This window comes from Biomphalaria glabrata, chromosome 2 (assembly GCF_947242115.1).
Source record: "Biomphalaria glabrata chromosome 2, xgBioGlab47.1, whole genome shotgun sequence".
NCBI lineage: Eukaryota > Metazoa > Mollusca > Gastropoda > Planorbidae > Biomphalaria > Biomphalaria glabrata.
In genome coordinates this window covers 11,227,455-11,240,657 of record NC_074712.1, presented here as the reverse complement: position 1 = coordinate 11,240,657, position 13,203 = coordinate 11,227,455, and the positions used below count along the sequence as shown (strand labels likewise).

The following is a 13,203-nucleotide window of genomic DNA, read 5'->3' as shown; positions in this document are numbered from 1 at the left end:
TTCATATGACGTCAAAGAAAAAAAATTCCATTACCTCACAATAGGCTAGTACCGGTACCATAAAAAAAATGTCTTTATTTACACGAGATATTTAACGAGGGTTCATAGACATTGGTGCACTGAGTTCTAATAGATATTATTTAAAAAGGATCAAAGCCACATTGTTTTTGCGTTTTGTCTGTCAGTCGGTCTGTCCGTTATAATAGTGAATATTTTGCACAAACCTAATAGCGGCTTTTTCCCCTTACGGGGCCGCTAAAAAAGCAAATTACACACTAACATTATTTGAGCATAGCCAAGCGAATTGGGGGTTTTGAATTTAAACTCCTTTCCTCCAGATGGTTTTAAGTTTAAAATACCCCTACAGAGCGTTTTGAGGTGGAAAACCTCTATCTTCAATATTACTCTAAAGCAAATTACAGTTACCAAATTCTATGATCGTAGCTAAATTGGGGTTTTGAATTTAAAAAACTACAACAAAGTCCTGAGATTTTTAGTTTAAAACCTCTAACAGATGATTTTGACGATAAAACAATACACTCCGATATAAAATCTAATGCATACTACAGTCACCCAATTCCAAGAGCGTATCCAAGAGAGGTTACATTTTTACCAGTTGCGGGGCTCCATTAATAAAGTGCAGTGAATAGTCATCTGCCGAAATTGAAAAACACTAAATGTGGCTCAACAAAGATGGCTAAGACAGATTTTATGAGTTAATTATTGAGATCGGGTCTAAATCAAGGAAATCCTATGCCGAACTGGGAGTCGACCCCTTAGTAAAATTGTGACAGAGCGTCGCATGAGGTTTGCGGGACATGTTCTCCGACAAAATAAATTACGTATAATAAGAGTTGCGATGACATCCTAGTACAACTTGGCGCCACACATTCATGGAGGTCCTCGGAGCAGGTGAGAAGAGGCTTCAGAAATTACCAGTGACAGATTTTGTGGAAACAGCATGACGGCAAATGCACCGAACGGCGCGGCAGGGTCTTAGTCAGTAAAAATAGCACATACATTTTTGAAATAAGACTTTTTAATAGCAGGAAAATGCACTGTAGATACCTCAGAATATGCATTTTGTTGACATTCTATGCCGGAAATAGTGCTTGGCGGCTGGGTTCTGCCCCACTCTAGGGTGAGCTCCTAGAGCTCCCCCAGAGCCCCTTGCTGGCAATGGAGGGGAGTCAACAATTTTTTCACTAACTCCAGGAAGAACCTATTCTAGGGCACAATAAACGTGTTCCAAAAGAATGAAGGGTCAGAATGTAACAAAGATTATGAACACACACACACATACATATATACAAATATTTTTTTTCGCGAGGGGGGGGTGGGGGGGGGGGAGAAAAAATCCCCCCAACTAACCCCCCCCCCGAAAAAAATCCTGGCTAAGCCCATGATATGGCTCCTTTTGTCTCGAAAGGCAATGCGCCCAAATGAGTCACTGGTTTTGGCTTAATCTTGAGACTGGGCAGAATCTGGTGTGGCTAATCAAGCCAATACTAGAACGGCAGACTTTGCCACAATTCGTACATGTGTATGCCTCTGATTTAGGGCTAGCAGACAGGGCAGCTTTCTTTTTATCCCTCTTGATTAAAGCCGCTTCAATTCTTTTGTTCTCAGCAAGGGTTGTCCCAGCACGTCACAGTCTGTTTCCATGCACTCCGGTCTTTGGCTATGTTTTCCCACATACTTTCGCTGATGCATGAGGCTCTCATGTCTCGCTTGCAGACATCTCTATATGTTAGTCTTGGGCGGCCCTTGGGTCTGACTCCTTCCACAAGCTCAGCATATAAGATATCTTTCGGGATTCTACCATCTGGCATGTGGGTGACATGTCCGAGCCAGCGTAATCTTCTTTGTGTCAGGAGAGCATACATGCTGTTCATATTGGCCAATCTCAAAACTTCCTGATTGGAGACATGGTCCCTCCAAGAGATGCCCATTATGCGTCTCAGGCAGCGCAAGTGGAAACTATTCAATCTGTGCTCTTCTTACATGTATGTTGACCAGCTTTCACTGCCATAAAGGAGAGTGCTCACAACACAGGCGTTGTAGGCTAGGATTTTGGTCGCTGTGGTCAATTTACCATTTTCCCAGACGCGCTTGGAGAGTTTTGCCAATGCTGTGGTAGCTTTTCCTATCCTTTTTGTCATCTCGATGTCTAAGTCTGGGTTACTGACAATTGTTGAACCCAAGTAGGTAAATTCCTGCACCACTGAAAGGGTGTGGTTCCCAATTAGTATTATAGGCATTTCTGCGACGTCTTGTTCCAGGATTTCGGTCTTGGAGAGACTTATAGTAAGGATAAACTCTTGACAAGCGGCTGCTAAGGCGTTCACTAGCTTCTGTAGACCTCCTTGTGAGTGAGATACGAGTGTCGCGTCATCGGCAAACAGCAGCTCCCTTATCAAGATACCACGCCTTTTCGTTTTGGCTTTAAGACGTGCCAGGTTAAAGAGCCTTCCATCCGATCTGCTATGGATATATATTCCGTCTTCCAGGGATTTAAAAGCACTGGTAAGTACGACTGAGAAGAAGATGCCAAATAGTGTAGGGGCCAGTACACATCCTTGTTTTACACCGCTCTTAATGGAGAATGGCCTGGAGGAAGAACTTTCAAACTGAACGGTGCCCTGCATATTTTCGTGAAAAGCTGACACTAGTTTTCTTAACTTATTAGGGCAGCCGATTCTCTCTATTACAGCAAACAGACCGCTTCTGCTAAAAGGTCAAAGGCCTTGTTCAAATCAATAAATGCTATGAAGAGGGGCTGCTTTTGTTCTCTGCTCTTCTCCTGTAGATGCCGCAGAGAGAAAATCATATCTGTTGTAGATCTACCTGCCCTAAAGCCACACCGCGACTCTGGATAAACACGATCTGCCAGGATCTGTAATCGCTTTAGTAATACTCAAGCAAAAGCCTTTCCGACTATGCTAAGCAGTGAAATGCCTCTGTAATTGTTACAATATATATATATATATATATATATATATATATATATATAATATTATATATATATATATATATATAATATATATATATATATAATATAATAAATATTTATCCTGCTGTTCAAACAAAAAATTGTTGTATTTAATTTCAATACTTCTTTAAATATTTTAAGTTTGTCTACCTGTAAGTAATGTTTATTAACAAAAAGAAATGTTTAGATTGTACAGTGGTGAATATTTAAAATTGGGATTCCTTCCTTCCTTGTCAAACGAGCGGTTGCCTAAGTGACTTTTTATGACGATATGAAAGTAATAACGCTGGAGGATCAGTTGAGAGGATGTCTCCCTGATAAAAAATGATTGAAAAGGTAAATTCAGAATAGATCCACAAAATCTTTCTTCGACATCCTAAAGAGAAGATGATGTTTTGTGAGCGTCTTACCATATCTCTTTACTTATAGCCAAATACGGAAAATACTTTAGGTAAAACATTGATTTTACCTGCCGTTGAAGTAGTTTTAAAAACTTGTTTTACACAAACCTACATCTGTTATTATTAAACGAATCAATTTAAGAACAATAAAGTTCAAGGGCACATTGTGGTATTAGTTATATAACATGAAAAACTTCTTATGGAATTATTAGCAAATGACATGTACACAGTTTGGGATCAGCAGTCAAGCTGAGCTAACAGGATGTAGCACTGTTTGCTGCAAACTGGTAGGGATCACTGGCTCCTTATTTTCCCTCAGGGTTAACTCACTAAACATCCCCCATGTTTCGATATACCTGCAAGGCAGCAGATGTTTGAATTTAGTTTTCCTTCAGCTAGTTGGGTGGCTATAGAGTCTTTTCTTCCAAAAGCTTACTGGCTTAGGCGCCAGTTACTGGCCTTCGCCCCTTCTCCTGTTAGTGAAAACAGTTACGCGGACCCAATATTTGAGCCAGACATGAAAGATCAAGAAATACTTAAAGCAAATTAATGAATTAATTAGTATTTAATATTTGAAGGACTACTTCATTGAATAGCGATTTCCTATATAAAGCATAAAATCCTTAGCAACGAATGATGAAACTACAAAAAACTAAACATTTCCATTGTGTTTGGTGGTTCCAGAAATATATATTTTTTTATTTTCATTGGTTTAAATTTGATTTTTTTTCAATAAAAATGAAATACCTTAACTTCAAATGTAGCTTTAAATTACTTTTTAGCGGCCCCCGTAAGGGGAAAAAGCCGCTATTAGGTTTGTGCAAAATGTCCGTCTGTCCGTCTGTCCGTCTGTCACACTCAGATGTCGAAAACTAGAAGAGATATGAAAAATATTATCTCATCATTAAATGCGGCTTGAAAAGTTTAGGTGCAACGGCTACTTTTGGTTTTCTAAAAGCAAACCGTTTAATTTATAAAATTAATTATGCAAGCGATTTTTTCATAAAAATACACCAATTCTAAAACAATTACGTAAATGTAAGGGAGGCAATGTTACAATATGCTAACAAAGATAGACAGTTTTTGTGTATTTTCAGTATCACTAAGTCAAATATATTTTTAAAATGTACACGAAATGTTTACAACAAATATAAATAATAGTTAAAGATGTTTTTTCTGGTCAACTAGCTGCTAAAATTAAAAGAAAACATTTCTGTTTGTTTATAAAGGCTAATAATGCATTTTGTATGTAAATATCACGCACATTTTTTTAATGGACTTTTTATGCAGCGATTTTCGTGCAGTAGCGTAACGTCGCAACATGTTCGGGTGCTAAACCAATTCCTTAAACTTTTTTAAAAAATCAGATTTTATTTATTTTTTGTTTAGTGCCCCCATCCAAATAAAAGAAGATTATTTTTGTGCGTTTTGTCTGTTGGTCGGTCTGTCCGTCACGATTAGATTAAAAAAACTAGAACTCTAAAAGCTATTGAAAATCTGTTTACACTTTAATGTTCCTCCCGTAACATCTCAGTAGTTTTAAGTATCTAAAAATTGATTGTTCCGAATTTTTTTGTGCAAAACTAATCAACCCCAACAAATGTTTGTTTGCTCTTCTAATTTATATTACATTCAATTCCCATGCTTAAACGTTGCAAAAACACATTATCAATAATATGTTGTTCCGTTTTTTATGTAAATAGCATATTAATGCTAAATCAAAATCTCTATACTGACTTATATTTCATTAAGTGTAAAAATGTTCCGGATATTGTTTTATAAAGCATGAATTATGCTTAATGATTGTTTGAAATCGCATCATTTACTAATATTACACTTATATTATTTGACAATGCGTCACTATAATTTGTTTATCAATATCAAATTGTTCCGTATTTTCATCTTTAAACAAATTTTAAAAATATCGACAATAGGTTGTTCAAGGCTTTAAAAAAAAGTAATTTACTAGAATTGATTACTGTAAATTACTTTTTAGACATTTATTTTTCTTGCTAAAACATAACATAGAAGTTTTGTAATCGATAAAGAAAGTTCCGGATTTTGTTTCTTACAAATCGTCGCCAGAAATTTCCGAATTTATTTAAAAATCTCCTAACGCCAAATAATTGTTTGAACTCCCTCTCTTCTAATTAATTAACAAATAATCATTTACGAAATAATGTTTTTACGGATTTTTATGAAAAAAAATTTAACTCACTACTCTCTTACAGTACATTTAACTTTCTACCTACAACATTATAAAATCTAATTATCGTTAATATTATGTTCCGATTTTTAAGGAAAACAGAATCCAAACACTAAAGTAAGGTATGAAAATCTCTCCACATGGCTGTAGTACATCTAATTTTTATACGAAACCATCCAAAAAATTTAATTAACGGTATTACATTTAACTGAAATTCCTCTTTTTCTTTTACTATTTATACAAACATCCGGAACAATCTATTATATAAACTTTTTAATTGTGTTTATACCTAAAAAATTATTGCGATGTCTTGAAACGTAAAATAAAGGTTAATCAATTTTTAATAACTTTTAGTTGTTGTTATTTTTATATTAAGATGACGGACAGACCGACTGACAGACAAAACGCAAAAACAATGCGGCTTTGATCCTTTTTAAATAAATTCTATTAGAACTCAGTGCACCAATGTCTATGAACCCTCGTTAAATATCTCGTGTAAATAAAGACATTTTTTTTATGGTACCGGTACTAGCCTATTGTGAGGTAATGGAACTTTTTTTCTTTGACGTCATATGAATGGACTCTTTAAATGTAATGTTAAAAGAACGCACTCGGTGCACCAATGTCTATGAACACTCGATAAATGTCTCGTAATTATAAAGGCGATTTTTAGTCTAGCTAGGCCGTGTGACGTAGTGTTTTTTTTTCTTTGACGTCATATGGAATGAATTCTTTAAATGAAATGCTTAAAGAACGCACTCGGTGCACCAAAGTCTATGAACACTCGATAAATGGCTCGTAATGATGAAGGCGATTTTTAGTCTAGCTAGGCCGTGTGACGTAGTGTTTTTTTTTTCCCTCTGACGTTATATGGAATTAATTCTTCAAATGAAATGAAAAAAGAACTCGGTATAGTAATATTTATTAAGCCTCGTTATGTGACTCGCGTTTAAAAAAGGAATGATATCTTGATTTAGATCTAATCTAGATTTTTTAAACTAGATCTAGATTTTTATTACAGTATATCTAGATCTGGATTTATATTCTAATTAAAATTATTCTAGATTCTAGATCTAGAATTTCTAGATCTAGTTTAGACTAAAATAGACTAGATTAAGATGTAGAATTTCAATTTCTAAACTTCTAAAGTGTAAAAAAAAAGTGTAGATTTTCATTTCCAAACGTTTTGATCAATATTGTAATGTTTTAATATACTAAAACTAATCTACTATTTTTTATTTAATTTAAATTTAAATTTACGGCAAATGAATCTTTGAAACATTATTACTTTTGACTATCAAAATTAAATCACTTCTTGAATATTATTTGCGAATATGCAGATCCGACAAGGATCCGACTTCGACGGGGGCCGCCTCTGAGTTTGTGTAACACAAACTCTCTTTGTAATCTTGTTTTATATTGAAGAGGTATTTTTTAGCATCAAACCGTTGTGAAGGGGGATATGAACTCAAAACCCCTTTTGGCAACGCTCATAGCATTTTGAGTGCGTAATTTGCTTTTTTTTTTTTTATATTGATGATGTATTTTTTAACTTCAAACCCCGCTGGCGGGGGGTTTAAACTCAAAACCCATATGGCTACTCTCTTAGATTTTAGAGTGCGTAATTTGCTTTTTTTTTTTTATTGAAGATGTATCTTTTAGCTTCAAACTCCACTGGAGGGGAGTTTAAACTTAAAACTGTGTCAAAACCCATTGATTTACGCTCATAACATTTTGAGTGCATAATTTGCTTTTTTCCATATTCTATCGTAAATTTTAGAGGGGTTTTAAAATCAAAATCTTCCTTAACTGTGCACTTGGAATTTGAGGATTATCGTTTGCATTTTTGGTGTGTTTTGGTTTATAGAAGAGGGGGATTTAACTGCAAAAACCCCTGGTAGGGGGGTTTCAAACTCAAAACCCCCTGGTAGGGGGTTTTAAAATCAAAACCACCTGTTAGGGGTTTTAAACTCAAAACCCCCTGGTAGGGGTTTTAAACTCTAAGCCCCCTGGTAGTGGTTTTAAACTCAAAACCCCTTTAGCTGTGCTGGGGCAAGTGATGGTTTAGTATTAAAATCTCACCTAAAATTAACAAAATCAAAGCAAAAAAACATGTCACTAAAGTCCGTCTCCCCCCCCCCCCCGTGCTAGGGGGTTTCAAACTCAAAACCTCCTGTTAGGGGGTTTTAAACTCAAAACCCCTTTGGCTGCGCTGGGGCAAGTGATGGTTTAGTATTAAAATCTTACCTAAAATAAAGAAAATCAAAGCAAAAAATCAGTCACTAAAGTCCGTCTCCCCCCCCCTTGGGGGGATTTCAATTCGGGGGGGGGGTTGGGGTTACCCCCCCCCCCCCGCATGAGCCATATATATATTATTGTATGTAATCATTACATTAATGGTATGTGAATATTAAAGTCACAAATGAAATTATATCAATTATCGTCGACCCCTATGGACGTCTCATAGACCCCCAATTTATCTGTTCACTTTTCGTAGACCCCTTGGAAGTCTTCGTAGACTTCTGAGGGTCTATATAGACTGTTTTGAGAATTATTGCTTTAGACAGTGGGTCATGTCTTACAATATGATAGAACCAGTCTAGTTTTCGTCTCTTCACAGTATTGAGGAGTTCTTCCTTCTTGGAAGCCAGAAATTTGACTTGTAAGAGTACCCAGCATTTTTCTGTAGCATTTACTCTCAAAATTTTGGATTCTTCTTTCAGTTGCAGCGTTCAGTGTCCAACTTTCACAACAGTACAGGTGTACAGAGACTGCTAGCGAAGATTATAGCTTTAATTTTACTGGGAAGTGGATTTGACTCTTACAGATTTTTCACAGTTTGGTCATGGCAGCAGAAGCCACGTTTAAACGGGTCTAAAATCTGCACTTTACAAATCCCACCAGGCGCTCTTATCTTTGCCAATATGAGACTCCGTGTTCAATTAAGTTCATTCCGGTATCTTCAGATGAAGTTCAAACTTCGCACAAATATCCATTGTTCCTAAAATAAACATAAATCATTTTTTAAATAATTAAATAACTAATTAAAGAGTGGTTATAAATTAGTATTGTTTGATATCAAAAAGGGAAATACATCTTAGAGTATCAAGATATTTGTTTGTAAATAGGGAGCTATTTCACCTAATAACTTTTTAACATTATTTTTTATATTTGCTTATTTTATCGTAATACATGTCGTATTCAGAGCTACGTAATAGCTTGTTATGCTTCATTTTACGGAGGATTTTTTTATTTCCTTTCTGTAGTAAACTAATAAAATACTACATAAAGACATGTCTTGATCCTAGGCTTTATTGAACAAGAATGACAAAACAGTTCACGATAACACAGTACACACACACACACACACGCTGACCTGAACATCAAGACATTTTGACACACAAGAACAGATTAGTTCACAACACACAACAATAACAAAATACACAACACTTCCCTTTATGTTCAGTTTTTTTTCCAAAGAAAGTCTAGAAGTCGAAATCGTATTGGAATTCAATGTCATGGTCTGAGACTTTACGAAATAATTATTTGATTGCTTGTTTTTTCCTATTCAAAGATGTTAAAAGCATTGACTAATATTTAGTTGTAAAATACAAATAGGAGCCTGGATATTATTTCCTCCTGTTCAAGTACTATAGAAGGGGGACCATCAACAGAAGTGGATCTCGTCCAAGCATGTAATGAAATTGAGTCAGAAAAACTGTACCGGGTCTATGCTAACGAGTTTACTTTTGGAGGCAATGTTTTTAAAAACATATTCTGCGCTCTTTGTAATTTGGTAAGATATACTGTAATTCTAAGGTACATTATATGTCATGATAGATATCTTATGCTATAAATCAACAGTGATGCCCAAAATACGGCCCGGGGGCCAGATCCGGCCCACGACGTGCTTCCATACCCCCCCCCCTTTCAAAAAAAAAAGTTCAAAATGTATCTTTGCCTACGTTAGGGCTCTCACTTTTTTCTAATGGATTATTACCCAGGCATTTAACATTTGTGGGTTCATGAATAGGACTATAGAATCTACTAGGAAAAGTGAACGGATCTTCACTTTTGTAGACCATGATACCATTGCTAGCCAACATGTTTGTTTGTATAAAGAAAGTCTGTGGCTGTTTTTAAAAACAAGAATAACAAAATACAAACAAAACTTACGCCATTTTAGAACTGTAAAGAGAAAATTCAAATAACCCAATAATTCAATGTAAGTACTAGATCACCGGGTTTGAAATAAAATAGTTTCAGGTCAATTTCATTAAGTTTTTTTTTTTTTTCATCATGTGGCCCGCGACACTAGTGTTGAAAATTAAAATGACCCTCAGATTGAAATAGGTTGGGCATCACTGCTATAAATTATGGACGTTTTCATACAAGAGAAGATAATGTACTTTGTTCTGTTATTACCTAATTTCAAAACAACAAATCAAGCAGAACTTTCGGTCTGACAGAATTGAACTAACCCGAGCCATAACCGTTATCGAAGCGAAACGAATTCAAACTTAAATCTAACTGAACTTAACCTTACCCGAACATTAAAAGATGAGTTCGATTCCCTCTTTAATATAAGCATAAAACATACCACTGGTCTATTTATTGATTGACCTATCAAGAGACCTCTGCAACTTCCGAACGGATTTGCATGCCATTTTGTTCGCAGGTTTACATTACATAATAGATGATCGATAAGAAACGGTTTTGATAAAATTGTAGTTAGAACGCCGCATTACGAAAGTGGGACTATAGCTAAATAATGCTTTTGAAATATTTCGATTTTTGAATGGAAGTCGAGACAAATCAGAAATAGTATTTAAGAACAATTGTGTGTGTGTGTGCGTGTGTGTGTGTTTGCGTGTGTGTGTGCGCGCGCGTGTGTTGGGAGAAAAGAAAGTTATTCTACAACTTACCGGCCAAAAGAACGGGTACTTGTGAAAGGCACTGGCGGATCCTTGAGGTACTAATATTTTACAAAACGTATAAGACAAATTTTAAAACTAAATTATTTTTTTTTAAATAAAAAGATTATCCAAGGGAGAGAACACCACATATAAAGACCTATCTCTAGGTAATATAAGATATATTTCTCTTTTTCAACATCCAACATAATAAATTAATTGTCATTATTTAATTAATTTTTTTTTTATTGTTGCATGTTTCTTAGTAACACTGGATAATTGTGCAAAGTTTCAACTTCATCCGAGAATAAATGCATATCTTTACCAGCTTAGATATAAAAATTCTTATAGACACAAAAGGTGAAATTTCTATTTCCTAGTTCAGGATACATATTTTCGCTCGTACCATAAAGTCTTAAGACGAGTTGTCTGAATCAGCCAGGAAAACCAAATGAACATTTTCTAGAGTCTCAGATCGACATTTACATCCAAGTGTAGCACATAGATGCGCGCAGGTCGTTATTATCTTCGAATTAAAATAATCAAATTCGCTAGACTTATAAAATGTTTTAATTCTATTATCTCCTCTTGCAGGACACTTACCCAAAGGAGTGGGGAAAATGTGATTGTCATTTTAATTACACGGATAGGAATCCACTTTCAATTGTTTTAGATTTAAATTCTTCTAAAGAAAATCTTGAATTTTTGTCTACTGCTGGAGCTAAAAAAAATGAAACTACTTTCTGTTTCAATAATGAATGGACAGCATCTGGTGTAAGTATATTTAAAAGTAATATGATACTTTTTATTTTAGAAAATGCGAACTTGTCAAACTATATTTTAAACATTCACAAGGGTCAATAATGCATGTATGCAAGACTTAAATGGTATACAATGCATACTTGAAGTCATTTAATAGTAGGAAAAAATGTTTGAATAATTGTAAACAAATTAATATTGTATAGATCTAGTGTCAGCATGTAGAAGCTAATGATGTCTCGATAAAAATTAATGAAAGTACAATTATCAGCCAAGAATCTCAGACAGACAGACGGAATGAGTTGATATAGACTTTGTACCAGACAGACAGACGGAATGAGTTGATATAGACTTTGTTCCAGACAGAGTGACAGAATGAGTTGATATAGACTTTGTTCCAGACAGAGTGACAGAGTGAGTTGATATAGACTTTGTTCCAGACAGACAGACAGAATGAGTTGATATAGACTTTGTTCCAGACAGACAGACAGAATGAGTTGATATAGACTTTGTTCCAGACAGACAGACGGAATGAGTTGATATAGACTTTGTTCCAGACAGAGAGACGGAGTGAGTTGATATAGACTTTGTACCAGACAGACAGACAGAATGAGTTGATATAGACTTTGTACCAGACAGAATGAGTTGATATAGACTTTGTTCCAGACAGACAGACAGAATGAGTTGATATAGACTTTGTACCAGACAGACAGACAGAATGAGTTGATATAGACTTTGTTCCAGACAGACAGACAGAATGAGTTGATATAGTCTTTGTAAAAAGTTTAAAACTATGCGTGGAAATCTTTTTAAGACGTAAACGGCTATAATTAAAAAAATATTAAAATGTTTGTTCTTAAATTAATCCCCTTCTAATAGAAAGAGAAAAAATATGCGAAATAATAAATGTGTGCTTTTTTACTAATTTTTAATCTGCAGAGAAATTGCCTGCAGCTTCGTTGCACTCCTGGAAAGATGCTCTACAATGAAACCTGTGTTGAAGTCTTAAAAGAACTTAGGGTACTCCCTTACAGTTTACTTCTTTGGTTGGTTCTGTTCAAGACAGATATGGCCTCGAATAGACAAGCAAATGTTGAGAACCTGACTGACGCCATCAGATCTAAGGTAAAAAAATGAGCCTGTAGTGGCTTAATTAAGAGATTGATTGAAATAACAAAAAAATATTTTATATTTTATTTAAATGTGCATAAGTATTATATATAAATATATTAACACTAAGGCTAGTTTTAAAGTCTGATTGAGGAGGAGTGCAGTATGTCACCTGGCTCTGAGGTCGTAGCTGTGATATACATATTTCGCCACATTCAGCGCAAAGTAAACCATTGTTTTCATTGGACCACATATGTTTTCTTCTCTCAACAGTGACTTTCGTTTTGGTTTCAGACGTGTTTCCGCAGGCAATTCTAAGAAACTCCCGCGTTCTCGTTTGGAATCCGTCTGCTTCTATGTCTGCTTCCATGTCCTCTTTGACAGTTAAAACAATCTGGCGGAGATATCTCTGATGTACGCGTTCAAGAAGTCTTAGTTGCTTTCTATATAATAATAATAATAATAAAATAATAATAATAATTTAATTTATGTTATAGAACGCTGTTAACAAACATGATGTAGGCTCAAGGCTCAGTGATAACATTACAAATATAAACACGAGAGCTGAAATGACAAATTAATCTAAAAAGGTTTTGAATCGAAAAGTATTAAAGTTCTTCTTGAAAGTAGTGTAGCATGTTGTCTATTTGATCAGATAGATAGATAGATAGATAGATAGATAGATAGATAGATAGATAGATAGATAGATAGATAGATAGATAGATTGATAGATAGATAGATGGACGGACGGACGGACGGACGGACGGACGGACAGACAGATAGACAGACAGACAGACAGATAGATAGATAGATAAATAAATT

General features: G+C 35.2%; 1 protein-coding gene across 1 annotated transcript in view; it reads left to right on the top strand.

Annotated features, from left to right (window-relative positions):
* Positions 1 to 13,203, top strand: part of LOC106061065 (mucin-2-like) — a 325,575-nt gene that overhangs the window by 212,147 nt on the left and 100,225 nt on the right. The window lies entirely within an intron of this gene.